This window comes from Numenius arquata, chromosome 6 (genome assembly GCF_964106895.1).
Source record: "Numenius arquata chromosome 6, bNumArq3.hap1.1, whole genome shotgun sequence".
Lineage (NCBI taxonomy): Eukaryota > Metazoa > Chordata > Aves > Charadriiformes > Scolopacidae > Numenius > Numenius arquata.
Window position 1 is genome coordinate 4,760,292 of NC_133581.1, and position 25,693 is coordinate 4,785,984.

The following is a 25,693-nucleotide window of genomic DNA, read 5'->3' on the forward strand; positions in this document are numbered from 1 at the left end:
AAAGTGGTAGCAAGGCAGAGGAATGAGCAGTCACAATCCCTTCTCCATCTCCTGGATTACTGAAGGCAGCTGTATGGATGAGATTAGATGAAAGAGGGGTGTCACTTTGGATTTGCACTTTGTGGGATGTTAGATACTTGCTTGATCTTTGGATTTAAAGATGCTCCACAACAACTGTTTAGCCCCACGCTATCTAAAGCGCATCCTGTTCCAACACCATGTGCACCCTACTGAGGAGCAGCTGCTCCAGCTCGGTTATCCCAGGGGAGCACTCAGAGGAGCCATCCCTGCGCAGAGCTGGGGGATAACCTCTGTATAACCTCTGTCATCAACCCAGTACTTCCTAGAGCAGATTTTATTTTACATTTTTTTCCTTTTTCCTGAGATTAGACAGCCTCTTTGTTGGGAGCTCCCCTCTTTGAACAGCTGCGAGTGCTAAGGGAAATCAAATGTTTCTCCCAATGCCCTATAATCACAGTGTTTCTTTTCCCTGCAATTTTACAACTCCTTTCTTAGTACATCTCCAATTCTGGGTGGTTTTTTTTTTGAGCTGGGAAGCTATTTTCTCTCCATCTCCTTCTTCCTGCCATCTGCTCCTTTTATTTTTTGAGAATTGGTGAAACAGTCATCAGCCTCGGGTGATGAACCATCTCCTTTTCACTGTATCAGTTTTGGGGATCATTTGGGTGTTTGAAAAGCTTCCCCCCCCTCCCCTCTTCAAATAGATGGAGAAGAAGAGGGCAGATTCTTATTATAGTAATTTCATTTGTGTAGCTCAGTTTTGTTACCTGAAGGATAAGAGACCAGAAAGAACCCTCATGGAAGGGAGAAGGATTTTGTTTAAACAAAGAAGTAACAGAACCAAAATCTCTCTAGGTAAGCTCAGGAGCTGTGAAGGTTCACTGTCAAAATTATTTCCCTTCTTCTTTGATACGAAAATGGAAAGATAGCACTAACGACTGTGGTAGTGCTAAGAGACCCACTTTACACAGAAGACTCATCTCAAAATGAAAGTTACACCTTCGCCTTGAAGCTTACGTCAAATGGCACTGGAAAGAGATGAGGCACATGGCCGATTCTAGTGCAAAAATCAAAATCACAGGACAAAAAGATGATTTAAAAATTAAAACCTTCAGCTTTTCAGCATGTTGCTGTTTCAAGCATAGACAGTATCTTTACTACAGCAAGAAGGAGAAAGCAAGGCAAGAAGGGAGAGGAGATTCCATTCCGGGTCTGCAGTGGAGGTAAAAGAGATGGGAACTCGGTGGCCAACGGCTGTGGTACCTTTGAGCTGAGGTGCTGCTGAGAAATGGAACCAAAAATAGGATGAAAGGGAGTTTACATCTTGGGTAGATAAAAAAGAAGAAAGAAGCTTTTTCCTAGTTGCTCCAGCCTGGCTGTGAACAGGCAGCACCCAAAAAAAGTAGTTTAATCTTCTGCAGCTGTGCTAGGACACTACATAACCTTTATTTGGACTGTTTCTTTATATGCAGTTACTGGATTTACCCTTCACAGCAATTTTCCAGTGCAGCTCTCCACAGATGCTGAGCCGTGATGTTCTTGACTCTCTTCTTTCCTTCGTGCCTAGAGTTTTAGGAACACTAAGGGTGAAGTGTATTGCCAAAGGGGCTGTGGTTTTCAGATTGTTTTGGAGCCTGGGTAGCTGTACTGCTTGCAAAATTGCAGTCTAATGCCTCAACAGGAGGAGCAGGTAGTAAGAACGTTACAGGATATCTTTTTTCATCTTTCATCTTCCAGTACTTCCTTGGAAGCTCTTTTGTTTTGATCCGAAACCAGGAGCTGCCCTAAAGCCCTCCTTCACCCTCTCTTGCCTTGATGTTGCCCAGCAGAGTTGTCTGCTTGCAATACTTCTTGAAACGTGGATGATGCCCTCTATAGAAGTCAAATCCAGGCTGGGGCTCTGCTGGGGTCAACACAGGAGTGGGTGATTGTTGCTGTTAAAATATATAAATGTGAAGCCGCTATTATCACCTGGCATTAGAAAAACCCTAGAGGAAGTACATTAGCTCAGGTGTGAAGGATGCAGTAGGGGATGCAAAATGGGTGTTCACTGGAAGCTTACTTACTGGAACGTGGTCCGCACAACTTTTATGGTGAAAATGCTATTTTCTTACTCCTTACTGCAAGGAGTAAAGTCTTATAAACTAAAAAAGTGCCAAATATAATCTCTTGGGAGATACATAGTTTTGTAGGGACACAAAACATACTGTTTTGAACGAACTAGTACAATGAAATACCTACAGGTAAACATCTCTTCCAATTAGTCTTTGCCTATTGGAAAAATTTATCTTTTGCCTATCGGCAAAGCCTAAAAAGCATGTCAGGTTGCTTGTTCTTTCCCACGCCACTAAGCTGGCTCTTACACTGAGATCTGATTAATACTTTTACAGTGGGAACAATAACTTGGAGGCTTCTTAGTTCTCCATAGCAAAAAGAAAATAAATCACATTTTATATTTGCCCACATGCTCATTTCTTGCTGCAGATGGCAAGCAAATACACAGTTACTTTTACTTCTGCAGCCAGGGTTTGGGTAGCCCAGCTTGGAGCAGAAGTAAAAAGAAATGCTCGCTTTTTTAAAAAAACAAAAAAGTTCTCAATCTATTTCTAAACTGTCACAAATGCAAACCACCTGTAAGGCCTTGAGGAAGAGCTCTCTGAAGGTTTTCATTGTGTTAAATACGTCTTCCAAAGACATTTTTTTTCGATCTTCACAAAGATAATCAGCAAGTTCTTCCTTCTTCTTTTCGATGGTGTCAAACTCCTTCTGAAGGTCCTTTGAAGCATCGAGACTGCCCTGAGACACAGTTGGCAACACAATGTATGCATGTTAAGAAGTAGCATATTCTGAGCTGCCCAGAAGACTCAAGTCAGTTAACACAGAGCAGGCAGTTTTTTAAAAAAAAAAAAAAAACAAACAAACAACTGACAATTGAGATTGGTTCACAATGTGTGATATTTTCTTCTTAATTGAACCGTCTGCATTTCCCCTGGTTTCATTTGGCCCAAAGCAGCTCATTGTGCGTTGCCACTTTCATCATACAATCACTGGAAATTTGGCACAACCTGGGATGACTGATCAAGGGAGATACAGCACCAGGATTTCCGCCTTTTAGCTTTAGTTAAGTGACCCTGTTTTGAGAACACGAAAAGCTAAGATGTTTGGAAATAGATGCAAAAAAGACATGTTGCAAATCTGTTCACTTTTTTCCCCAAAAAAGAACAGTGAGACAAAGCATATTTTTGTCCTGCACTGCACACATTTAGAGTTGTGTCCTACATTTCATTTTTAGGGCCTTCCTTTCTTTTACCCACACACACAGCTGACTGGTCCTCAGCTGTTTCCCTATCACAATACCACGTTACAGAAGTGGAGGAAAATCTGGGATGCTCCTTCCACCAGAACGCAGAAGGAGCGCAGTTATGACCCCCCGTTCCCATAGAGCTCTATGTCCATTTGCAACCAGAATTACAGTGCCTTTGTGAAGAGATGGAAAGTGTTTAGGAAGAAGGCCGGGGAGTGTGTCACACCTACATTACCTACTTGAAGAGATTCTGCATGCTGTATTTTTAAATCGTCTGTGGACAAAAATAAACGCTTCTCTATTTCCAACAGTTTCTTCAAATTGGCACCTGCCTCAGCCCGCATAACATCAAATTGGATTCTGAAAAATCCACAGAAGGGACAGTACATTGAAGGGGCGAGTCTTACGTTTTCATTAAGTTAAAAGATTATTATAAACAGTAGCATCTCTGCAAACGAATGTAGAATTACTTGTCCAACCTGAACCCTGCTTTTGCAGGTAGTTCTCCTCTATATAAATCCTTTTCTTTGTGCTCAAACCCTCATCTAAGAAAGAATCTGTGCTTTTGCCCTCACTACCTCCCTAGACAGACTGTGGAAGAATCTCACTGTTCTAGTATTCAAAAAGACTCCTCTGAATTTTCCAGCCTGTTTTTATTCACAGGCAACACACGCTCATGTCCCTTGTGCTAATACTGTCCTTACTTAGCTGGTTCTTTTCCCTCTTTGCCTTTTCTCCCTAATCTATTTATAGTCCAAATTTGTATTTTTATCTCTTCTCAGAGTTCATTTAGCTCACGTGGAGACCCAAACATGTTACGCTGCCGAACCAACACCTTCTGTGGTTCTTCATGCCAGACAAAAACCACTGTATTAGCAAAACCTGATGTGGTGTTTCACGGTGCATCCAGATGTGAGCAGCATTAGAAGAGTCCCTTGCAGGATTTGCATTGCAAACAGTTCCCCACAGGTTGACCAGCAAACCAAGTTTTTTAAGTTTGAGAGTTTGACTAAACTGGAGGGCAATTACTTCATAAAAAAAGAGCACGCTTATATCATTGACCAGCAAAATTTAGTTTCAGGTAACTAAAGTATTTCTATTATGACACAACTCAAAAAGAAATTAATGTTTCAAAGCAACATCCAACTTAAATTCTGCACAGATAACTCCCCAAAACCATAGTATTTTCTGTTGCATTACTGAATAAAAATACTTAAAAAAATTAGTTAGCAGCTACTTAAATGTCAATCCATCTCCACATTTAAAATTTACCTCTGCTTCTAGATATGAGGAAATATAAAACACTGCAAAGTTCCTACGAACCTTGATTCCTATGAATTTGTAACAGGATTAAAAATGTTAATCCTGGTGCTACAACCGTGGATTCTGATTAGTGCAATTTAACACGCATTTAACATTCTTCTGAGCTAAACAGAAAGAGCTGGTGTTGGACTCATGGGGCTTTCAGGGGAAAAAGCCCTCACATGGGGGAAAGTCTGCAGAAACAGGTTTTTTTCTTTCTACCTAAATATACTAGAAACTTGTGCTGATGCACAGCGCAGGGACTCCCGAGGTCCCCAAATTGCCAGTAAATCACCCAAATCATTCCCTCCTTACACCAGGTTCTGCACATGCACCTCCTGATGGGCTTGCACTTGAATATGACTGAGAAATTTCAGGGAAGATGTGTTTCTATTACAATATGTGGAAGAAGAACCGGGTCCCTAAAATCATAGAATTGCCTAGGTTGAAAGGGACCTTTAAGATCATCTAGTCCAACCATCAACCTAACTCTGATAAAACACCATCACTAAACCATGTCACTAAACTCTATGTCAACCTATCTTTTAAATACCTCCAGGGATGGTGCCTCAACCACTTCCCTGGGCAGCCCGTTCCAAGGCTTAATAACCCTCCCAGTGTAAAAATTCTTCCTAATATCCAATCTGAACCTCCCCTGGCACAACTTGAGGCCATTTCCTCTAGTCCTGTCGCCTGTGACTTGGGAGAAGAGACCAAACCCCCCCCCTCTCTACACCCTCCTTTCAGGGAGTTGTAGAGAGCGAGAAGGTCTCCCCTCAGCCTCCTTTTCTCCAGGCTGAACAACCCCAGCTCCCTCAGCCGCTCCTCAGAAGACTTGTTCTCCAGACCCTCCTTCACCAGCTTTGTTGCCCTTCTCTGGACCCGCTCCAGCACCTCAATGTCTTTTTTGTGGCAAGGGGCCCAAAACTGGACACAGTACTCAAGGTGGGGCCTCGAGTTCACTGAGGGAGTTCACTATTTACACAGTTTTACTTCTAAGGTAGTACTGGAGCGTCCGAAGGGGGGAAAAGAAAAAAAAAAAAGAAAAAAATCATACTGAACTCCACATAAAAAGTCATAACCAAGTTGATTTATAAATCTCAACACTGTTTTGTGTTAGCAGAGAAGTCCTGTGACCTTATTACACCACCATAAAATGACTCAGCTCCTTGTTGGCTTTAAAGAGGTTGGCAATTCATACGTGACAAAAACAAACAATAGTGTCCTACCCTGCTGCCTTGGAGACAAAATCAAGATCCCTGGGAAGCTGCAGCAGATCTGTGTGGTTTTTTTCAACCTCCTAAAATTGAAGTGAAAAACGGTTACCTTGCACAGTCAGTCAAAGAGTATGAAAGTTTTTCAGCTAGACAACATCAGGACCGAAAATTTAACGCTTCGGATTTCATTCTTATAAGCAGAGGGGTAAATTTAAGCTTGTTCATCCTTTTTCTCATGTTTGCGCCCATAGGGAGTTAAAAAGAAAGCAAAAGGCTCTTTTAACAGCCCAGGTTTACGCCCCATGCGCTGCCACAGAGCGCAAGCTGACCTGAGAATTTGTCTTCATACCACTAAAATTAATTTCATCTGACAGATGTGTTTGGGAGACAGGTCAACACAAGAGAACAGTTGGAGGAGAAAGAAAAGGGCAAGCAGACATGGTGAGCAAACTTGAGAAGGGAAACCCAGTGTTAACTCCCTAAACGTTACTGCATAGGGGTTTGATCCCGTCTGCACAGAGAGCAGTGGAAAAGTTTTCAGTGTATTTCAGGCACAGAGGCTCATCCTCCGGGGACCTATAGTGGGGAGATACTGAAGTTAAAGCCCCTTAGTTCCTGGGGAATTAATATTTGAGAATAATGCACACAGGAATAATTTCACAGTATCGTTGTACCTCCAGAATATGGTGAAGCAGAGTAATGTGCTTTTGGTTTGCTTTTGTTTCTGTTAATCTGAGCAAGGCACTAATTTTAAAACCTCCAGCATCTCCAGTGTGATGCCCCTAGAAGATACAGAAAAAAGTTCCTTCTTTCGGTTTCCAAGTCTTGCATTTGTATTTTCTGTTATCAAAATACAGCAATTAAAGGAATCGGTTTACTTACATAGTTCAGAAAGTTTCCAACTTTAAGAATCAATTGGCAGAAAACTGGCAGTCGGTGACTGGTAAGAAGTGCTGAAGAATAAAAAGAGAGACATTTTCAATAAATTAAATTAAATTATCTGAAATAAAATTTGCCGCAGGTTTGACAGCAGGGGTAACAAAATTCACATCCAAGATTATGTCAAGCCATTGTTATGGATTTGGAAGTATACCAGTCCAGAAATAAATCAGCTGAATGGAAATGGAATGAATAAGTTTCTACTGAGGTCTTGTCTCTACAAATAGATGAAAAACTAGTTTTCCCATCAAGTTTGGAGTATAGATGTGTCATCTCTGTAGCCACTTACGAGGGAGAACTGCATATGAGGAAGTGTACAAACTTGTGAAAGTCGATAACACCCATTTCCAGCACATATTATTCTAGGTTAAGAAAAGCAAAGGGCTTTTTGCCTCATTATCATTGTTAGTGAGGGTGATAACCAGGAGCTGTGCATTTTTGCAGGAGAATCTAGGGTAAGAAGGAAGTTTTTTGGCAGAACTAGAACAGAAACGCTGACCCAGGCAATGGGATGGAGGGCGGGGGACGGTGACGACAGGGTGAGACTGCAGAGAGCTGTTGATTGCAGCACAGTAAAGCGTAACTATAGCACTGACCTCAGATGGCCAGGTATCGCCAAGCTTTATGTGCAACCACAAGCAGAAGTTTTGCAGTTTAACTGTTCAACAGGAGGCCAATGAGTCTAAAACTATTGAACTGACGCTGGAATCCAAGAAAGAGCCGACGTAAAACTAAAACCAAGGCTAATTTTGTGCGGAGGGGGGTCCTGAAACACTGGCGAACATCATCCGGGACATCTGGTTTGGAAACCAAACCAGATCCTGGTATGTCACTGTGACCTGCTCCACCCCAGAGCTAAACTGGACTGCAACCGGCGTGCACTAGAGGAAAAACTGGAACCGATTCATTGTTATGGAGTCCACTGTACACAAAAATTTAACTGATACTCAAACAGAATCTGGAATTGACATAAAGGAAATTTCCTTCTTCTCTGCAGAACCACCGATAGGAGAGAGGCTTGTGTTATTCACGTCGACAGAAGCTCCACTTCAAAGCAGGGCAGCACAAATGGCAGTTCTGCAGAATGAATTCTAGAAGCAGGAATCTGGAGTATCATTTTAACGTTGGCTCCGTATTCAGCGATTAAAAGGTTAGTTTTGATGACACTGTAGCATATGCTACCACTGATGCTATTCAAGTAGAAGAGGAGCTTCCAAGGAGTGAGCCTGGGCATAGGCACAGCACTGATGTACTCACTTTCACAGGCTGTCCTGATGGCTTCTGCTTTTGGCCACAAACACTCCAGCAGAAATTTTGTTTCCTCGCAAATCAGCATACATTCAATCCGCAACTGGTAGCTGAAAGAGATTGGTGGGAAAAAACCCAATAAACACCACAAAACCAAAACCCACAGGCCTGATTAATTGACTTGTGTTCAGCAAAAGAATCACCCATTTTAGGCAAAGCGCAATACCAGCATTATTCTGCTCTCTTTAATGCTCTGACACGAGAACTGGATTATAAATAAATCAAACAGATATTTCCAAAGATGTCCTAGAAACAAATTATCATCTCCTCTTTCAGAAAGCAATGTTGCACTGACATCTGGCAGTGACTTCCTTGCATAACGAGGCCGTAATTTTTGACAGTTCCTGGGCAGCACTAGCCAGGATTTTTGTTCTTCCTTTTAACTTCCCAAACAGAAATTTGAAATATTTTTGCAGTGATGTCCTTTAATGATATTTATGCCATGGATTAATGGTGTGGAAGAGCCGTGAAAACATTTTCTGAAGTACTTTTAAAGCTCGCTGTAAGTTTGAGAAAATGAAAAGCCACATTTGCACCACAATGTTTTCAAAATAGCGTCTCCGGCTGTGGCATGGGAACTGATGAGATTTATGGAGAGGCTATTCCTATGAATTACGACATGTCACCGTGTTTTTATGAACAGCATAAAGATTTCTCTGTGCACACCTCACCTGACTTGGTAATAATCAGGGAAACGGTGAAAGGGCCAGCTCTGCTGTGATTCACTCATAGGTTTGTGGGCTCTCTTTGGTAGGCTGGAATCTCTAAACCAGGGGTGAAGTGAATCAGCAACACTGAGTCTGCAACTTCATGCCCTATAGACAGTAGCTGTTACAATGGTCAAGAGTTTTCTCACTACCTTCCTAACACCAAGGTTAATTTCGCTGTAGTTTGCCAAAGGTGCCCGATAGCCTGTTTGGCCTTTGGGAAGGAAAAGTTTCTCAAACCAGCTCTACAAATAGCAGTCAGACGATTTATCCTGAAGGCTGAATGTCAGGAACATCCCTCTAGCACAGGAAACAGGGGCCTTAATTCTTATGGACAAATCATAGAAGAACCACACTCATGGGTTGAAGACAAGGAAAATTTTGCTTACCTGGGAACTTCCAAGAGATGTAGATAAAACTGATCTGCATTTGCTAGTTCTGATTTTTCTTCTTTGCAAGATTTGAGGCCATTTATCTAACGGGGAATATGACAGTAAAATACCCACATAAATATTTGTGGTTCCCAGTCACTTCACTGGCTTTTCTGAAGGTGGGGCAATGGCCTCTGTATACAAACTAGTTTGCGAGGGCAAACACATCAGTCTTGCTTTGACTGGAAGGTCATTTGCGTTTGTATAGCAAACCTTGTTCGACAAAGCCCTGATCCACAAGCAGGACTTCAGCAAGCTACAATGCATCCAAGTCTCGAAAGCCCTTTACAAAGATGGGTCCTCACTGCTCTACCTTGGAAGGTCATTGACTGAGAGGGTGGAGGAGGATGTGGGATCTGGTCACAGCTTCCTGCCTTAGCAGCGCAAGTGTTTCAAGCTGAGCACAAAACACAGTGACCCCCACCAGAATAACATAGTTAATAGATACCTCGTGGTCTTCAGGCAGCAGTTTAAATAGTTGCCTCAGTATCTCAGCATCCAACTTGGACCTATCCCCTTTCTGAATCATGGCAGCAATCTCTTCATTGGAGCTGTAGAAAAGAGGGAGGTGCTGAGGAGCAACGGCATACGGAGGAGTAACACGACAAACAGAAGAGCCCCCAATCTCTCAGCTAGCACTGGAGGACTAAATAAAGTAATTCTTACTATACTTGCCTCCCATTACATTTTGGATTTTAGTTCTCAGAAGTACAGCAGAGATAAAAAAAATCCTTTGCCTAAAGCAACATTCCTCATAATTTAGATGTGCTTTCTGGGCTTTGTTCATCTTTACACAACAAACCCTGAAGGCTCTCCTTTTACCGTGGGTATCCAGTGCCACTGAGAGGAGATTTACTTTTGAATTTCTCCACTGCTTGCAGCAAAGCCAAGGCTAAAGCCGATGGCTCTCCTCCTGCTGAGAAGTATTTATAAAGATCCCAGGAGGTTTTACCCAAAATTCTTGCCTGAAACGTTGGCAGACAACCCGTCTCTTTGAAAGGAGTCCACAGTGTTCTGGTTTGGGCTCTGGAGAGCTCAGCTCCCTGCAGCCATCGGCACTAATAGAGGCAGCACCCAGCTGTGGAGCAGCCTCCTCCCTCACCAGCGCGAGCAATGCTCAACTCTTTGATCCCATGGTCACTAGCTGCTCTCAGGAGAGCTTAACTGCTGCCCAGGGAATCACGCAGAGAGAGGAAATAGCAACCGGATTAGGCTATGCACAGCTCTTCCCCACCGAGACGGGGTTTGCAATGGAAAAAGGATAAAAAAATAATAAAAAAATATCTCTGATTCTGATTTGTTCTTAACACAAAGGAACTTCTAGGCTGTTTCTTATTGAAGCCCTTGTAACACGGGCCATTTTGCAAAGGGCAGGGAGAGAGGAGAAAATCCGTCTTCATCCTGCAGTAGTTTCAAGGAATCAAAAAGTCAAGATATTTTGGCAAAAAACTAGTACAGATTCCTTTCTTTTGCGCTTTTTTCCCCCCAGCGAGGACTGTGACTTGGTAAATTTCCAGACCTTTAGTTAAAGAAACTGTTTCTTATTTACAGAAAAAACTGCAAATAAGAAGTACATACAATTTTGGGTCTGAACCCCTGGAGAAGTCTCTTTAAAATCAATTAAGTAACTTGAAACTTCCAATCAGGAATTCTCACTAACGGTTGCTGCCAGTAGCTGATATTTATGTCAATAATACCAAAGAAAAATATGTTTCCACATGATTTTGCTGTTATTTATGAATATTGTCTATTTAGGAACTAGTGATCTATTTTAGATTTAATACCAGTTTGAGATATGATATTAATTGTCTGGAAAGAGACTGCCGCATCTCACTAGTTTAAAAAAAAAAAAAAAAAAAAAAAAGAGGAAAAAAGTTGACTCCTTGCTAGAGATAGATAGTGGTTGTAAAGTATTTCTGCTAAATTTATTTAATTTAATGTCTGAATAAACACATAGACACATCAAATAAGTAATTCAGATGGTACTCTCCAGATCTTACCACTTAAATTGCTTCAGAAATATACTCAAAAGGAGACTTTTCTTTGGACCTATGAACGTCATCTACGAAAAGAAAAAAAGCAGTCAGCTAGAAATACATTTAGTTTGATTTAAATAGAAATTTTAAAGCTTTTGTTTGCTTGTTGGGTGAGATACATTCTTCTCTGGTAACAACATTATCAACAATCTTCATTGATCAAACACAGGGCAATTTACAACAGTACAGGTCATTAGATCTATTTTAAAAAAAGAAAGAGGCAAAGGCGTAGAGAAGGGAATCGATTTGTCCAGAATATTCCATTTCATAAGAATTAATACTGATATTCCCGTGTCCTCGCTGTCTCAGATGAAGACCTGTCCCTCAACAGAGCTACTTCAACATGTTTAATTCTAAACCTCTCCTGTGCTTTTTTTTAGATAATCTTAGGCAACGGATATAAAGATATTTCAAACTTTCTCATTATAAATGATTGACAACAATAAAGAATGAATAAGCTTTTAACTTGCAAGAATTTTCCCAGGCTCTACCAAAAGCGAGCAGTCCAAGTACCTCTTTTTTTTCCTTCGGTTTTGGCCCCGTTTTCTCCTTTGGTGCTGTTGGTGGGACAGAGAAAAGTAGCTCCAAACTTGCATAGTCAGGTTCTACGAGCTCCTTGCTGCTGCTTGGCATCACAGCCCACATGGAGCGGCTTTCTGGAAGAGAACGACACTTCAAGATGGACCATAGAGGTAGAGGAGAACTTTCAAGGCAGTGTGATTTGTGGAAGGGAAAACACTTTAGAGGATGGTTGAAAAATGATGCTCATTAGTCCTGGACAAATGTTAAATATTTAAGAATGGCAGCTCCCATAGACAGCATCCCACAGGTCTGAAGGCTATTTAAACCTGGAAAACTACTTCCACATTCAATTCACCGAACTGAAGTCAGCAGATTAGCTTGATGGGCTGCTCCAAATTCTTTTTGCTATTGCTGACTGGCTACACGTCACAGAATTGTGATACAGAAACAGGGAATGTTGCATTCAATTAGGTAAGTATCTGACTTTGCAAGAGGTAAGGACTCCCAACATTAGAGATGGGAATTAAATCCCAGCATTATTACCAGAATCATCAGGAGCCACCCGAGTAACACATGGGACTTCAAAACATGAACTTGTCTACAACACTGGAATCTTTAACAAAGGATCTCACCTCCTTTTTCTTTAGGAAACTGATGGCACTGAAGACATCGGGGATGAATCCAAATTTGTAGCTCTGCCCAAGAAAGCAGACTGTGGCTCAGACTAGTTTTTTTACATGTGTGTTTGTGTATATTATCATAGCAACAAGTTCTTACTCCCTGTTGTCCCCCTTTCTTGGTGATAAGCACAACGGAGAACAACAGCGAGATCTGTGTTGTGTAAACTGAGTATTAAAAGCTGCAGCAAATATGGAAATGCGTTCAGTCTCCTTGCTGAAGGCTGAACAGGACTTGCAAACTCCTTTGGCAGACCACATGTTAACCACAGACCTCAGTGTTATGTTGTGTGGAGGAAAAAACCCACACGAGTCAGATGGCTGTGGTCAGTATGAAATGAAGTTGGAGGCTACATCCTATCCTGAGGGTACCTGTTCCCCTGCCCTACTGACAACAGTTTTCAGCCTCAGACCTTGGATCTTGACTAGTGCATCTTCTGGCTGTGCAAGAGAAAAAAAAAAAATAATAAAAAAAGTAAAAGCTTCAGCTGAGAAGACACCAGTGATGTGCAAGGAGCTCATTAGGAAGAACCACAGAGCATAACTGTTCAACAGATCTTTCCATCTCAACACACTCCGAGCGTTTTGCAAACCTTAATTAGTGCAGACTCACAACATCGCTTTAACAAGTAACAAATAGAAACTGAGATGTAAAGAGAAGATAATTATAACAGCCACAGAGCCTCCGTTCAGTGCTTTTCCCAAACTGCTATCTCCTCCATTTATTGGCAAAGGCCTGGCTTTCCATATTTATTTGTGATTGCTAATTTTTTGTAGGCCTGAGAGTGAGCAATGGGACCACTTGCATGACCTGACTTATTGAGTGAAGGCTTAGCCCCCCAGTGTAAACATGTTTGTTGGGATGCGAAGTAAATGAACCAATCAGCCCAGCATTACAAACAAGCACGTACGTCTCACCACGTCAGAGGGGAGCTTCTGCCAGTGAAACACCTTCATCCTCAATGTCGGTGTCTTCTTAGGGGGAGGTGTCCCCCCATATCCACAAGTAAGATGACTGCACTTGGGATCACTGCATGGCTGGGGAGGTGGGAGCAATAGGGCACTTATGCCAGGCACAGGAAGGGAGGGAGAAGGCACCTTACACCCGGGGGGTAGGGGTGGAGGGGCTGGCAGCAGAGGTAGCAGAGCTGGCATGGCAGACCGTCCTTGGGAGGACGTGGAAACACCTTGCTGGGAAGGTGACACGTTCCCCGGAGATTTCTGTGGCTTCCCAGAAAGGCCAGTTGGTGGAGGAAGGGTCAGGTCTGCCCTGGGGTTCTCCTCTTCCAAGTCCACATCAACTTGAATGCATTTGTTCACCTTTTGAACGCATCTTCTGGACACTGCTTTGTGGCGATTCGGGCACTGCATGCTTGATAGCAGGCTCTCCGGGGTTTGTCCCAGTCCCATTTTCCTGTTCTGTAAGACAACAAGGAGTTGCATGGATTAACAAAGCTCCCCACAACTGCTGGTTACTGCCAGGTACAACTACAGGTTCCTCTGTGGGTTGTCCCACAGAGAAACAGAGAAGTAACAATGACCTTCCCATTAAAGTAAAACATTTTTATCTGCTTTACAAGTGACGTTTCATGGTAGTTTCAGCGCCTGAGTCAGGAGCAAAGCAGTCCCGCTGGCCACAAGGCTCCTTTTTGATTCCTCTTGATCCTTCCACCTCCTAGTTGTGACACAGAAAGAAAGGAAGGGAAGATGCTATCGGCATAATAAATCTCTACCTGGTTGCTTTTTTCCCCTTGTTGCTCAGCCATTCAGTGAGATTTTTCTTTTGAAGGAGTAAATGGATGCCTCCGACAGAGGGTTCTACAGAAGGGACTTCTGAGACAGTAGGGGGACAGTCACTTGCTCCTGAGAAACCATGTTACCGCAACTTACCTTGAGTGTAGAAGGGCAGGGATTTTGAGAGAAAGTCTCAGAACAGCCTAATAAATTAAACAAGCTACAGCTGAGGAGGACTCAGGCTGAGCTGCTCAGGGACCTGTGACCACAGAAGGAGATGACTGGTATGCATTAAAATGAGTAAGGTGGTCTTACTTCGCCTTTTAATCAAATCATCTAGGGAAAATCTTTACGTTTGCCCTGAGACTAAACGGTTTTGCTCAGAGCTTCATGCAAGAGGCTATGCAGAAGTCCCCTGTGTAGGCAGAAACAAAGACTCCCAGTATCCCTGCCCTTACACAAGTCTTTAACAAAATGCACGTTAACAGACGTTGGCAGCTTTAATGGAGTTAACTGGATGGGTATTTTCATTTTTATGTTTAGTGCAGGACCAGAGACTTATTTGGTGTATATATACCATGTTTATGTTCCCAAAGGACTGAAGTAATGTTTATGAATGTCCTTTTTCCTCCTCCAGCAATTTTAACTAATGACTTAGACAAAACTCTGTAAGGGAACTGCATTAAAACCTCTGCCTGATGCAGTTAATAATCCATATTGCATTTCTAACATGTCTCCTATATTTTGAAAGAGTTTGTCTTTGAAACCCAGCAGTTCGTACTGGTGACAGTGTCCAGCTCTTGTAACAGCCTCAGTAAAATTGTGAACCAGTGGATTCAAGGCAAAAGAACGCAAGAAAGCTTTTATTTGTGGTTTTAATCTTAATTTAGTAAGAATTACTTACATTAAAAACATTAAATGCTAAATCAACCAGAAAATAACACTTGATTTACATACAAAATGGAAGCAGTTAAAATAGTGAATCCAAAGGCCTATAACAGAAAATGAGTATTAACTGTATTTGCTGTTTACTCGAATTAATTTGTTGTTGCATTCCATAAATATTTTTTTGCACAAACAGGCACTGACGCTTTCCCAAAGGTAAAGCAAGCTTACATTTAGTTTATGTAAACAACTTAATGCATCCCCTTTAGGACTTCACAGTCTTTGTGCTAAACTTGTACAGATGTCTGTAATTACCCTAAGCAGGACAAGTGAGGGATTCAGCACTATGAAAAAGCCTAATGAGAAATAAGCCATTTTCTGCTAGAAATATTAGAAGTAAAATGAGCTGATTAAAAAAAAATCTGGTTAGAAATAATCATGTTAAAATTCGGCTGCTTGTTTATTTTAATTAAGCTATTGGAGGAATCAGTTAAAGACTATTAATTAGGAAGCTCATCTGTTTTTTTTAATCAGAGTGCTCGTCTAAATTGCTACAGGGTTTGTGTAAAAGAAGGTCTTGTTTTTAAAAAACCTAACAAATAAGGAATACTACAGAGCGAATATGCTTTGAATGATAAATAGGTTTACAATAATGTACCTCCAAAGATTATACTTTTGAGACTGTGTAGAGAAACCGATGCTCTTAGGAAGATTAAAGCTTTAGTGCAACTTAAAGGCAGCTGTAACTTACAATTGCTGATGCTGTACAAATGAGCTTGTGGGTGGGTATATTTAAAAAAAAAAAAAAAAAATCTCTGCATGAAATTTATCATTAGAAAGTGCAAAAATCCACCTCTGACTAATATACACATATATACACACACATCTCAATGCAGGCAGACAAGGAGTAGCAGACTGCAGAGAGCTCCGGACGCTCGGTAATTGCCTGGCACCGTTTAGGCAGGGCAGGAAACAGAGATCGACTCAACACACCAGCCCAATTCTGATGGTCCAGTTGAAATCGATTAACTTGCAATTAGCTGTGAAGCTGTTTTCGGTGCTCTGCTGCTCTACCTTTTGTTTTATTGGGAGAGCTGCTGATGTTTGGGGACTGCCACAATACAGGCTTTCATTTCCATCTGCTTACTGATACCCTAAAAGTAGGCACACTTCTTATTAGCCTAGAAAGTGAAGTTGTATTTTGAATGTCATAGGGCTTATATTTTTTAAGGTAGATCCAAAAAATATCTTTCCTCTGTGTCTTGGGCCATGTAAGCACTCATTTTTTCATTTCTAGTGTTGCTGATGGGCTGATATGGGGCTATGTTATTTTGTAAAACTTGATTTTCTTTGTAGCTAGAAGTTCATTTGTTGGTTGTTTGTTATTATGTTTTATATTATATTTTATAGAATATATTTTATATATAATATATATAAAATATAGAATATATTTATATAGTATATCTTATTTGTATTTTATTAAATTATAATTTGTTGTTATTATGCTGGAAACAGGGATTTCAGTGAATGCTTCTGAAAACCTGGTATTTCCCCTTGTGTGATATTGCTAAAGGGTTTTTTGGAGGGGGGGAAGTTGTTTAAAACTTTGCCCCATCCACTTTCAAGGTAACCGTCAAAAGTGTAAGCACAAGAGTCAATACATGCACTGCAAGATATTTTTGAGGGTAAGAAGATGTACCCCTTGGCAAATGGCTGGAAGTGAGCTGCAGGATGTATAACCCAACCAGGGACAAGGTTAGTCACTTGGTTATGCAGATAGATGGTCCCTAACTAGTACAAAGCTATTGTTCGTTACCTCCCAATGGGCTTCACTTGCTGTGGTTTGGATCCAGGGACCTCCTTGCATTAAGAGGCTCCCAGTGTGATATTCTTCACTGTTGAATTTTCAACAGGTGTAATTTATTCTTGTTGTTTATGATTCTTACAAGGTTAAAAAAAAATGAGAAGTAGAAGAAATTAGAGATCTTAATCCTTGCACAAGCAATCTTGTTGCTATAAGAGTCACCCTCTTCCTTTCAGATACATTCCTGTGGGTTTCCAAGGGGTTTCTGTAATCCAGGTTTGGAGAGGTCTTAGACAAATAGTAGTTCTTTGAAAGTTACGCTCTTCCTTTTGTTGTGATTCTAATGTGGCTACAAACGTGTGTTACGACATCGAAAAAGAGAAGAATGATTTTTTTATTATTATTATTACTAACAATATTTCTTTTGTGGTATTTTTCATCAACAGTTGTCAAAGCGCTTCGAAAGATACTATTGCCCCTATTTTAAAGATGGGGAAACTGAGGCACAGAGAAATGGCTTGCCCACAGCCACTCAAGAAACCAGTGGCAGAAAATGAGTGATCATAGAATCATAGAATGTTTCAAGTTGGAAGGGACCTTAAAGATCATCGAGTTCCAACCCCCCCTGCCATGAGCAGGGACACCTCCCACTAGACCAGGTTGCTCAAGGCCCCATCCAGCCTGGCCTTGAACACTTGTAGATCCCAGTAGCCCAAGATCTCAGTATTTTGTTTCAGTGCTCCAGCAGTCAAAAACCTGTTTAGTCTTTACAATCTAGCAAGTTACCGACCTCTCCCTTATTAAGATCCAGCTACTGCTGTGCCTCCGTTCTCTCATATCAGAAAGCTGGAAGCGGTTGGAAACAAAGAAAAAAGTGCTCACTTTTCATTCCATTACTACCTATGCTGCTGGCTGGAGTGTGACTGTGAAGTCTATCTGCTTAATTAATACTTGTGGGCTCCATCCGAGTAATGGAGTTAATGAAAAAGCCCTCTAAAGGAACTGGCTGCACTTTCTGGCAGCTGGTGGGAAGGTCGGGGCCTTGGGATCTGCTGTAGATGGAGCCTGGACCAGCAGCTGTGGGTGGCAGACGTTGGGGGAAACTGCGGCTAAGACCCCTTCGCTGGTCTTCGTGCCCACCGGCAGCACGGTGAGGCTGTTCAACCACGGAATCATGCAAAGGTGTTTGTAGAGCACGGGGATGGGCTGGGAGAAGGTAGGTTGTAGGACTAACTGAGGGCTTTGTGGAGAGTAGGGATGAACTCTTCAAAATGGAAGGGAATTTCAGCAGTTACTTTATTTGGGGCTTATATAGGTGACGGAATTAGTGCCAGGATATAACAGCTTTAATCTTGGGGTGTTTGCTAGGTTTGAGATAGGTCATGGTTTGGAAGAGATTATCACATTGGCTGTCATTTCATTTACATGCAGTCATGCTGTGATATGCACCCAGACCTCTGCAAGGGGCCATAGGTGCCACAGAACATGCCTTGTGGAGCTTAAGGTCTCTCCTCTGTCCTCTAGGCCCCTGCAAGCGAAGTAGAGCAGCTGAAAGTCCTTGGAGGGATAAAAACCCTTCTGTCCTCCTGTTCTCCCTGATGTCTCTCCAATTAAGGAGGTATTTTAGAAAAGCAAAACATCTGTCTGTGATTCAGGATGGGTTTGTAGACTGCTACTATGATGAATGTAGTCACTACTGGGGCATATTCTTCTATGTGTATGATATTGGCTCACCAAAGAGGATTAAGGTACAGGATTAAGGGTTTCTGAACCCCTGCTGCTCCTATCTTTTCTGGACTATTCTGCTTCTCTTGCTGAACAGAGAATCATAGAAATGTTGACTTGGAGGGGACCCTGGAAATGGCCTTGTCCAAGCTCCCATTCAGAGGACTATCACCACCACTATAGATCAGATCAGTTATGGTTTTGACTAGTTGAGCTGTGAAAACCTTGAAGAATGGAGACTACAAAACATGGCAAAATGTATAGAAAAATCTGTTGGCCTCAAAGGATCACTCCTGGAAATTGTGTGCTATTGGGGGTTTCGTTTAGATTACAAAATCCAGTTGTGGATTTTGAAGGATCCCAGAAGCAGACATCCTCTTTGCCTCTTCTTCTTTGGGCAAACCCTGTCTCTCTGTGGTCTCTCTGGCTTTCTCCATCTGTTCTGACTGATTGGTTTGGTAATTAGTTGTCACCAATTCATGGCTACACTCATTGTATATTATGTTGTATGAAGCTGCGTAAGTACTAAACAAACACGTCAGGTTCTGCATGCCCACAGCAGGTCAAACCAACCAGAAACGTAGCGTAGGTGTCATCAGTGGGCTGCTGATCCTAGGAAAAAAACCTACTTTGACAGGCTGGGAGGGTATCTAAACTGACTTGATAGGAGCTGACTGTCTCAGAGCGATTCCTTTCTTCTGGTTTGAGTAATGTAAGCTGAGTCTGCGTAACGTCTCCATTAGGGAAGAGCAGAGCTCCTGCTAATTCCTACTGACACCTGGCTCTGTATGAATTGTCACACACGGTTCTTCCAAGAGTTGTTCATGCCGCAGAAAGAGAGCATTAGAGAGTCCCTAAGGTGAATGAAGTGCCAGCACAGCACGGATGAAGGAGTGAGTTACGCTTACAGTGCTGGATATGCTGATTAACTTTCACTGATCAAATTCTCCACTGGTATTTAAGGTTTGGTACCTGCTCTACGCTAAGGAGTTGGAAATCTTTTTCTGTGCTGTGGACCTTGTATTTCCATCGCAAATCCTGCAAACAACGCGGTTATTCTGCAAGATTGTCACTGTGTAGTAATTGCAAACACCTAGAGAAGGCCAGTCACTGCCACTGCCCCATTTTTAACCCTCTGTCGTCATGCTTCTAGACATGGCAAAGCTGTTCTTCATATCCTGCCCACAGCTTGATTGTGAGATCAAACAAAACATGGTTCTTGATGGAGTTGGTTGATGACTGTTTGCTTTCAGGTACATTAGGTGAATGTAACGCCATGACTAACATGTTCACCCATTTTTCATGGCCGTGGCTATTATCACAGAGCTAGAATTGCTACAGTGCTGACATAGTATTGGTAAGCTTGCATGGTCTACTCAGTTGACCACTGTGTACAGAAAACCAGAAATATGAAGCTGTAGATCCAGGCTTTATGGATAGACAGTATGAAAAGTGGTTAATTTTGCTGAAAAGGGCTCATGCATTTTTCTTTTATTTCAATTTATCTTTTCTCTTTCTAACCAGAAGGGTATTTCTCAGCCCCCTCCGCTCTACTGAAGGTAGGAGGGGACCAAATGGTACACTCGAACCGAGAGAGACTGGCATAACTTTGGACAGAGAGATTCCAGCCATGCTCTAAGTACAGTGCAATGCTGTGGTGGTGCTCATGTACTAGATAGAGCTCCGCTTAGACATCTCTGTTTCTTTGAGAGAAAACAATGGGAAATTATTACTAAGCATATCCAACAATTACATGCTTAGGTGCTTTATAAACTATGTGGAAAACATAGGACTTTGATGGACAAATTCTGGTGAATCATAGGTTTTCCCCATCCCCACAATAGAAAGGAAACTTGTCAAGTACTTATTTTATTCTAAAATTTGTAATATTTTCAGTATTGAAATTAAAAAATAAAACAAAACAAAACCAAAAGCCCCAAAAAACAACCCCTGAAAATCCATCCTATTAAACATATCTGAATTCGGATGCGAAATACTTGGAAAAGGCTGCTGCTGATTTCTTCCATGTCTTCATCTTATCATACAGCCAATGATTACTTAAGGAATATGCATTTATTTGGCAGATAGACACTTGTGGTGTTCATAGCCCGGTTTACATACTGAACTCCATGTGTAGTTGCTGTAATATACCACAAGAATTCTTTTTTTGAGGTCCAAACTCACTGTTGGCTTAAATGACCACAGACCTGTTGAAGAAGCTGCAAGTGACGTCGTTTTTACCAGCAATTAATTTGGCCTTGCAATCACTGAAAAATCTTCCGGATCATGAGCTATATTTCAAGGTCACAAATGGAACAAACCTGCACATCCCAGTTGAACACCCTTCTTTGCTCTGCTCTGATTCTGTCCCCCTGTTCTTAAATAATCACTGTAATGGAAGCAGAGCTGCTCTGGAGTAATAAATGATAAATGGTGTGCTTCAGCTTGCTTATCCGGACACGATTGTATGGATAATTTAATATAGTTTTCACAGATGACTATGGAACAAAGAACCAGCAGTGGCTCAAAATAACCCGTTTCTCCATAAACTCTTGAGGGCAGTGGAAAGAAAATGCCAAAGGCTCTTTCTCTGAAGGCCAAGGCAAGAGCAATAAAACCTCTGGCTGTGTGAAAAGAGCTACTCGCTCTAGGTGGATAATGGGAGTAGCTGAAAGACCCAGTCAGAGAAGTGGACACCTACTGCAACATCTGAAGAGAGCAGCCTACGGAGCATCAGCAGGTAAGGTTCCCTAGAAAGCCTGTTTGTTCCCACATCCTGAATCTCCAAATGATGTTGTTTCTATTGATAAAATGGTGGGGTGGGGAGGAGAAGGCTGGGCTGCAGGATCTCGCTGGAAACATGGAGGTTGTAAAGTTGCTGGGAAAACCTGTTTGATACTCAGCTTTTTGTAGCCTGGGGTCTAATCTGTGAGCAGAGGAGGTGAATTAAAGAGGAAAAAGGACTGATGCTTGGGTAATGTGCTCTGAGGCTGGAAAAAGACGGGGGGGGTGGAATAAAGGAGAAAGCTGTAGATGTGATAGAGACAGATCTGGAAGTCAAACCTGGGGTGGGTTACGTGGTTCTGCAGGAACCAGCGGGGCTCTGCAGCCCACTGGCCCTTCTGCCAGCCAGGAATGGGGTTTCAGCTGCAACGGAGCCATGCCCCTGGGCAGAGCTCCTGAAGTGAAGCTGCCCATGAGCTTGCTCTCAGCTGATCTCCACTTTTGGTAACCCATTCTCAATATGCTCACAGCAATGCTCTGGTTAAAATAAACCAGTGGTTTAATTCTCGGTGTGACTTCTAACTTAGTCCAGCAAAGTTTTCAGTAACCCATTCTCAATATGCTCATAGCAATGCTTTGGTTAAAATAAACCAGTGGTTTAATTCTCGGTGTGACTTCTAACTTAGTCCAGCAAAGTTTTCAGCGTTACAAGGATGTTGCAAGTCCTATTAAGCAAAGCAAAATAAGCTTTAGCCTGAACGTTAGTCTGGTCACAGCGAGTTACCATATAAAGGCATAGTTCTTAAACGTACCCAGCTCTTCCACTTGATTCATGTTTCAGCACAGTATCACACCATAGATTCAACAAACATAGATCATTTTAAACGGACGGCTCTGTACAAAACTATGATACAATGTTATTACAAAACTTGAGAAATAAAGCTCTGAATTTTTAAAACACAATACTGCACGTTCCCAGTTTTAAAGCAAAAGTAACATGAATCTACACCTTCCGCGGCTTGAGCACAAAGACTTCTGAGTGCAAGCAGCTGGCAAAGGCATCCAAACCCAGAGATTTCCTAAAGGATGGGCGGAAAATGTGTCCAATAGAGCACTCTGGAAAACCTCTTTCTGGTGCTTTAATAGCAGGAACTGGGGCCCTGGTTCTCCAAAAGTTGATGGGACACATCTGCGCGTGCGAGAAGACGACTGCGAGACTACTGATGAGCTTCAACTTTATTGCACATTAAGCGTCAAGTAGGACCCAGACACTGTTTATATGGCCATATGTTTACTAAAATGCATACTTTTTTTTTTTTTTCAGGTTGATTTATTTTTCCCCTCTAACTGATTTCCCTTGCTTTAAATGATTGAGAATAAAAATACACTTGTCTGATCTGGGTCTTGGACCTGGTCCCATATAAATCATCAGTGGGCAATGGGAAGAGGGAGTAAGATGCTTCCACCTGTGACAGTACAGCCACTGCTTAATTTATACCCTTAATTTAGTTAGGCACTGCTATTTTAAAGATTTCTCTGAGGGCTAAATGCTGCCGTCCTTTCTTGGGCCACACTCAGCTGTCGTTTCAAGAGGAGTTTGGCCTAAGAACAGGTTGAAAGGCTTGGCTTCCAGGACAGCAGGCGAGAGATCGGACCCTTTCCCTCTGCCATGCACGGAGCCGTCCCCAGTCCCCGTGGGTGTAAGGCACGGGCCGAGGGTGCTGAGGTCTCCAGGGAGGCTCTTTGGGTCCTGGGGAGGGGAATGAAAGGCTGGGCGAGGAGAAGCGGTGGGTCGTGGTGGGGCAGAGGTGACCATGGTGGCATTTCGGCGATGCAGAACCTGGCTCCTGGGAAGCTGGCAGCGCTCTGGGGATGTGTGAGCCGTTTGCTGGGTCTCCATCATTTCTTCTGCCTTGCCATGACACCTGCAGGAGGAGGGGGAAATGCAAACTATTTGCAAATATAAAACAAAAGCGACGTGTTTTTGCACGTATATCTCATGGTTGGGGTGTTACTAGGGAAACCAGTTTCATGTTCCTCAGATAAAGATTTAGCTCTACCTGGTTTTAGGTTATGTACTTAATAAAAACCTCGTGTTTCCACTACTGATCCTGATGTTCAAGAGTTTGGGCAACTTTGCTTTTAAGCTGGGTGCTAGTTCAGTCCAATAACATGAGTCTTGTGGTTTTCCAAGCAGAATATTGGCATATGCTTCTAGATCTTAACTTGCTGAACTTACTAAACCTAGTGGATTTGGCAGGACTGTCAGAAAGATGGGGCAGCACCCCATCATTTTTAAAAGCCCAGCCCACTCCATAACCAAAGCAAATGCCATTTCTAATGACAGACACGGAGGCAAAGGCCATAGAAGAAGATGAGCGTTAGCTCGATGATGTTCTCCTGATCCATTAGAAAACTGTCCACAGACAATACTAAGTCTGCAGAAGGGAGGTGAAGCATCTGGTTCTCTAGAATTAAAGGAAAATAATAAAATAAAAAAGGAAAACCTTGACTCTCAGCCCCTGCTGTCTCTTTGCAGAGGGAGGCTGATGTGCCATGTGTCTCAGCTGCTGGCAGGCAGCGCTGTGTCCCCCTCCTGCCCCTTCCTTCCCTCTCTCCTCACCAGGCTGCGGTCTTTAAGCCCTGACCTACGCTCCCGGTTTGGTTTGTTCTTTTATTTTCTAGGGAATAAATCGAGTAGATTTGCCAGCGGGGAAATTGCCAAAGCCTGGTCGCTTATGGACTTGTGCTTTTCAAGACTTTCATTTCCCCTGAACCTTTCCAAGTGACGTGAGGATGGGAGGAGAGGACAAAGGGAGCGGCACAAACAGACGTGAACATTTGTCCGCAGTGATTCTCTAGGGTCTAAGACAAGGGAACTCCAAGAGCAGCTCCCCTGAGTCCAGGCATTTGTACAGCCCCTACTCTGACTGTCAGCTTTTGTTAAATGGTCCTTCTTCAAGCTCTTTCCAGATTTGGTTGGGAATGAGTTCAGATGTTACCAGGGCGCACGCAAATACAGTGTGACCGCCACCGCCTTGACGCCACAGGAAAACCAGCTAAACCATTTCTTTCAGCATATGTGGAGGTGATGTGGGATGCAATTCGTTGGGTGTAAAAGCTGACATTTCAAGAATATTGACGTTAATACAGAAACTGTTGCATAACAAGTTACAGTCACGGGGAGGCAGGAGCCAAGTAGCTGATTACAGCAGTTCTTTCACTGAACTCTTATTTATTTAAGTCAATTTTTATTTATTTATTTATTTATATTTTTCTGAATATTATTTCAGGGTCATAGGCTGTTCCTGGGAAGCCAGATCCTGCCCTTACTCTCTGCTGTTACAGAAGTTACGAAAAATGGTAAGGGGATTGAGTCTTGATCCCTGCAGCTGGATCTGCGCATGAAGGAAGATTCCTGTGGCTTCACTGAGACCCAGCAACTTCCAGATCCAGCAAATCAGCCAGAGAGAGAGAGAAATACCCCATACGAAAAAAGAACTGGTGCTGTGACCTGAACGGATCATCTGTGCTTGGGCCAAAAAATAAAAGGTAATCTCTCTGACCAAAGGAAAAAATGATGAGGTGGAACATTCTGGGAAAGAACTTGTTTGATGGGGCTCTCCCATCAGTTTGATGGGGAGCACTTCGCTTGCTGAGGCTGTCACAGCAAGAGTGACAGCCTTCACCTGCATTCAGGTGAGGAAGCACCGTGGCTGGAAACCAAGAGAAGGAAAGGGTGTTTGTTTCTGCCAATCTTGCCAAGTGACATAAAGATGGGAGCGGAGGAAGAAGGGAACTTCAGGTTCCGAGGTACTGGTTTTCCATGTGTTCCTCTGTGTTGCTCTCCTACATCTTCTAAGGAGAATTCAAGGAGGTCTGTCTCTCTATTTTTTTTCGAATACAACTGGTTTTTTAGGCCTGCATGCTGGAATCCCTGTGCTTAGAACATGCATAGAGTTACGCTTAACTCATGGCTTCAGCTGCCCTCCCTGTGCAGCACGACCACTGCTCCTGACATATTTCTTCCCTGTGCATTGCTGCTACTATTTTCTGCACTTGCTGTAAATCTTCCTGCGGATTTTTAAACCAACAGAGCTACTTCCCTTTTCCACTTGATGTATTCCTGTGGTACCACATGGAAAGGACCAAGAGGAGGGCAGGAGTAGTCAGGACTGTAACTACACAATTTATATCTCATTTTCTCCTGCTAGCAATGATGCTTCAGGTGCAGGAACAAAAGCAACCCTGTGTGGAAATCCTGCAGAAATTCCTCTCTTATACCTCCCCAGGGGCCGGGAAGGGGCCAGGGCTTCCAGCCCTGGGCACTGGGGATGCTGGAGAATAAATACATTCC